Source organism: Mixophyes fleayi, chromosome 1, assembly GCF_038048845.1.
Source record: "Mixophyes fleayi isolate aMixFle1 chromosome 1, aMixFle1.hap1, whole genome shotgun sequence".
Taxonomy (NCBI): Eukaryota; Metazoa; Chordata; class Amphibia; order Anura; family Limnodynastidae; genus Mixophyes; species Mixophyes fleayi.
In genome coordinates, this window is record NC_134402.1 from 309,755,788 (window position 1) to 309,761,339 (window position 5,552).

Here is a 5,552-nt window from a genome sequence, read left to right on the forward strand (position 1 = left end):
TGTAATATGATTTTTTCAGCTGAGTTTATTACATTTTATTTTGTTATTAATATCATTTTAGCAAATTAAAAATTGATTTCTCTTTGGGTCAGGAAGTGGCTTTTTTGCGGAGTTAGGGTATGTGACACCAATAATGTCCTATGATATATTAAACCTTCTCAAGGCTTAATATGATCCCTCTGATCTGGAAACCTGTTATCTCAAAAGTTCCAAAGACCAGAACAAGAATAAATAAGTGCGGCATATTATGATTCATATACATTAACTCCAAGGTACTGAAGAACATTTGAGGCTCATAACAATATACATTCTGCGCATAGTCACCAAGATAAATACGCATTTAGATTTGTGGTCCCTTGTACTTGGAGAGATATGTTATAGGCGTTAAGGTGAACCTTCAGTATAATAGAAGAGTGGAAATGCAAGTCAACCACACTCCTTAGTGATATGTCCAAATTTGACCTTTTATGAGGGATATATTTGTGAGAGTCATAGATAAGGTGCAAGTTTCTGAGTTGATGAAGATGACTGCTGCATTTATATGCAATATGTATCTATATATACAAGTAGGGGTGTGCACCGGCCACTTTTCGTGTTTTGGGTTTTGGGTTCTGATTAGGTTGAGGATTTGGGTTCAGATTGGTTTTGCCAAAACACCCCACTAAAGGTTTTGGTTCTGATTTTGGGTTTTGGGTTCTGAGTTTTTTTTTTAAAAAGCCTAAAAAGTGCTAAAATCCATATTTTTTTTTTTTTTCACTTCTACACTATTATTAACCTCAATAACATTCATTTCCACTCATTTACAGTCTATTCTGAACACCTCAGACCTCACAATATTGTTTTTAGGCCAAAAGGTTGCACCGAGGTAGCTGGATGTCTAAGCTAAGCGACACAAGTGGGCGGCACAAACACGTGGCCCATCTAGGAGTGCACTGCAGTGGCAGACAGGATGGCAGTTTGAAAAACTAGGCCCCAAAGAGCACATCATGGCAAAAAAAGAGGTGCAAGATGGAATTGTCCTTGGGCCCTCTCACCCACCCGTATGTTGTTGAAATAGGACATGCACACTTTAACAAACCAATCATTTCAGCGACAGGGCCTACCAAACTACTGTGGCTGAAATGATTGGTTTGTTTGGGCCCCCACACAAAAAAAGCAATTCATCTCTCCCTGTACAAAGTGAACTGGCTCTACTGAGGCAAAATGTCGTCCTCATCCTCATCCTCTGATTCCTCGCCCCCTTCAGTGTATACTTCCTCATCCTCACACATCATCAATTCGTCCCCGCCGGACTCCACAATCACAGGTCCCTCTGTAGTCTCTGGGGGCCATTGCAGAGCTTGATTGAAGAATTGATAATTCATTTTTATGAACATCATTTTTTCAACGTTTTGCGGAAGCATCCTCCTCACTGACCAGGTTCCCCGCTGCACTAAAAACTCTTTCGGAGTACACACTGGAGGGGGGTCAACTCAGGTAAAATAGAGCCAGTTTGTACAGGGGCTTCCAAACTGCCTTTTTTTCCTGCCAGTAAAAATAAGGACTGTCTGACATGTCTACTTGGATGGTGTCAGCAAAGTAATCCTCCACCATTTTTTCTATGGTGACAGCATCCAATGCAGCGACAGTAGACATGTCTGCAATGGTTGGCAGGTCCTTTAGTCCGGACCAGATGTTCTCAGCATCCCCGCCAGCGGGTCGTTTATGAAATCTCAGCTGTTCAGCATTAGGAGGAAGTGGTTCTTGATCTTTCCCTACTTTATCCTCCAAATTTTTGTACTCCATTATATGCAGCACACGTTGTATTGCAGTACTTATTTTTTTATACTGCAGGAACAGTGAACGTAGTTAAATATTGCAGTACAAATTCCTTTTTACTGCAGGAACAGTGAAAGTAGTTAGATATTGCAGTAGAAATTCCTTTTTACTGCAGGAACAGTGATCGTAGTTAGATATTGCAGTAGTATTTTTTTTATACTGCAGGAACAGTGAACGTAGTTATATATTGCAGTAGAAATTCCTTTTTGCTGCAGGAACAGTGAACGTAGTTAGATATTGCAGTAGTATTTATTTTATACTGCAGGAACAGTGAACGTAGTTAGATATTGCAGTAGAAATTTCTTTTTGCTGCAGGAACAGTGAACGTAGTTAGATAGTGCAGTTGTATTTTTTTTATACTGCAGGAACAGTGAACGTAGTTATATATTGCAGTAGAAATTCCTTTTTACTGCAGGAACAGTGAACGTAGTTAGATAGTGCAGTTGTATTTTTTTTATACTGCAGGAACAGTGAACGTAGTTATATATTGCAGTAGAAATTCCTTTTTACTGCAGGAACAGTGAACGTAGTTAGATATTGCAGTAGTATTTTTTTTATACTGCAGGAACAGTGAACGTAGTTATATATTGCAGTAGAAATTCCTTTTTACTGCAGGAACAGTGAACATAGTTAGATATTGCAGTAGTATTTTTTTTATACTGCAGGAACAGTCAACATAGTTATATATTGCAGTAGAAATTCCTTTTTACTGCAGGAACAGTGAACGTAGTTAGATATTGCAGTACTAATTTTTTTATACTTTTTTTATAATTTTTTTATACCAATGGACTTAGCAGGACAGAGCACAGGACACAGCACCACTGGACTCTGCAGGACAGAGCACTGGACAAAGCACCACTGGACTCAGCAGGACAGAGCACAGGACAAAGCACCACTGGACTCTGCAGGACAGAGCACTGGACAAAGCACCACTGGACTCAGCAGGACAGAGCACAGGACAAAGCCTCGTTTTCAGTTTTTCTCAGCGGCGGAAATACGAACAGTGCTCGGATCGCCATCGGATCCGCACTGTTCGGGTGGGCTCGGATTGCGATAATCCGAGTCCGCTCATCGTTTCCCTTTACAATGCAGCGCCGCTTTAAATTTAAGCGCTGAAGAGGCTGAACACGCCGGAGATGAAGAATCCAGAGATTTATACATTTACCCCCATGTGTCTCTTCCTATAGTTACTATAAAGAGTCAGATCTGTAACTAGAAACATTAGCGCCTGGGGCAACAAAGGAAAACATTTATCCTCTAGACCTTAAATATAATGAAACCAACCTAAAATATTCTTTATCCTGTGCCCCATTCTGCTTTGTGCCCTGAGCGGCTGCCCCTCTCTCACAGCATGAGTTATGGCCCTATTTAATGAGACTTCTAGGAATAACTGTTGCAGTACAATGGGCTTCAAGTAATTACCTTTGTATTACTTCACTTGTTGTTCCAGACAAATTTTTAGCATGCCATTCATCAAGTATCTCTTAAATTACGCATTTCTCTCCCAGGTGCGGTGATGGTTTCAGCAGAGGGATTAAAACATTGCTTTCTAAAAACCCTTAATCATAATACAGGGTGATTCAAAAGTCGCAGTGCACCCTTTTATTTCAAAAACTCTACAGGAAATTAGGAAACCTGAATACTCCAGTAAGGTATGGGTGACGTGGTCTTTCTTTTACGGTATGTACCAAACATGGGCGCCATCTTGAAATCGGCCAATCGGCCCAATTCCTGTAGAGTTTTTGAAATAAAAGCGTGTACTGCGACTTTTGAATCACCCTGTACATCAAACATGATCAATAAACAGTACAAAAATATTTATAAAGCTTATTAATAACACATAAAGGTATTCAATCAAACAATTGGCCTATTGAAATGTCAGATGTATCATTGTTTATATTATTTATATCATTTATGAGAGAGTTCACTTTCATGGACAATGTACTTACAGTCACCTACAGCTGATAGGAACAAGTCCTAATGCAGCAATACTAAAGAAAAGTCTACAGAATATAAAAAACATAGATCAGCATCTTAAAATGTATAAAGATTATTTAGAAATTATTTGCATCAATTTATGTGGTTGAGTCCATAATCCCATGTGCCATATGCAAGATTATAGCTTATGAATGATTCTCTGCTCTATAGAAGTTCTGTAAAAAAGAATAAATATATACATATGATTAATTACTAAATACACTAAAGGATACCCATAATAGAATAGAACCCACACTACTAAGCAGAGATGTGCGCTGACCCTCATATTTTGGTTTTCGAAACTGGTGTCGGTTCTAAACCAACTTTGTGTTTCGGCTTTGCTGCCGGTTCTGTCAAACTTACGCGAAACGTTTTGGTTTTGGATCTGGATGTAATTGAAAATTGTGAAAAATAGGTAAAATAATGTTACAGTTATTTCCAGTCTATTTACTAAGGATCCCTTCTTCCCTTCTCAACGGTTCCAATTTTCACCAATTTTGGCCAAAGTCTGCAGTGATCTGGCTTGCTAAAATTAGTGACAGAGCAGTGGCACAAATATATGGCACAAATACATGACAGTTTAATGAAATATACAATCCCTAGACTACAGGACACAATAGATGATTTGGCAGCCTCGCAAAAATGCACTTTAGAGATCATAAGTACCTTCATTAAAATGGATTAGTTTTATGATACCTCTCTACTTTCTGATCTACCTTATAATCAAGAAAGAACATAACAGAGCATCAATCTTAAATGTAGGAGCACAAAACCGATTACTGAATATCGATCTATAGTCAATGGGAATACATTTAAAATTCATGAATTTATCACTTGCACCACTAAAAATGTGGTTTACCTACTACAATGCAAATGTGGTAAACAGTACGTGGGTAGGACCATCAGAATGCTGAAGGAACGAATAAGGGAACATCTCAGAAATATCAGCATCGGTTTTGAAAACCATCACATTTCTAAACACTTTAAAGATATACACCACTGCTCTTATGATGGAATAAAATTCATAGGGATTAAAAAAGTCAAGAATAATTGGAGGGGGCCAATCATATACAACTACTTAATAAAGAGGAAACCAGGGCCATATATCATCTTAAAACTTTAGCACCAATGGGCCTAAACATGGAGTTCGACTTATCTCTATAGCGCAATAGACATGTTTGGAGTATGGCCATGTTCACATATTCCGCTGTAGTGGTTGGCGCCGCGGACAGACAACCCTAGAAGGTGAGTATGGTGTACCTACAGTCATACCTCTCTGGCTATGCCCAATCTCATTCGACCTTGGAAGCGAAGCAGAGAGGGCCAGGTAAGTAGCAGGATAGGGGACTACCTGCAAATACCTGGTACTGTAGGTATTGTATCCCTAACTTGGATGTGTGTTCTGCCCTTGTGCGACCAACCAAGGAATTTAACATACCGATACCAATCTGTCACACCTGTATTGCTTAAATATTAACATAAATACCTCAATCAGTTGGTTATTTATTTATTTATTATTATATAATCTTTATCTTAAACTGCCATTATTCTTTCCATACAGTTGGCTATGATTCATAGATCCAGCTGGTTATTTCTGATTTACCAATATCCCCTTTATTTATATAAAGTTAGGTAGTCCATTTTTTGGATTGACTGCAGTATTGTTTATCTATTCAATGTAAAATCATGAGAGACAACAAACTGTGATACATTACACATCATGTCATCTATATTTTTAGCTTGCATGTCAATTAGGT

The 5,552-nt window shown here is 38.5% G+C and overlaps 1 pseudogene; it reads left to right on the plus strand.

Moving 5' to 3' along the window:
* The first annotated feature begins 5,053 nt into the window (after positions 1-5,053).
* Positions 5,054-5,171, plus strand: LOC142133213 (5S ribosomal RNA; annotated as a pseudogene).
* The last annotated feature ends 381 nt before the right edge of the window (positions 5,172-5,552 follow it).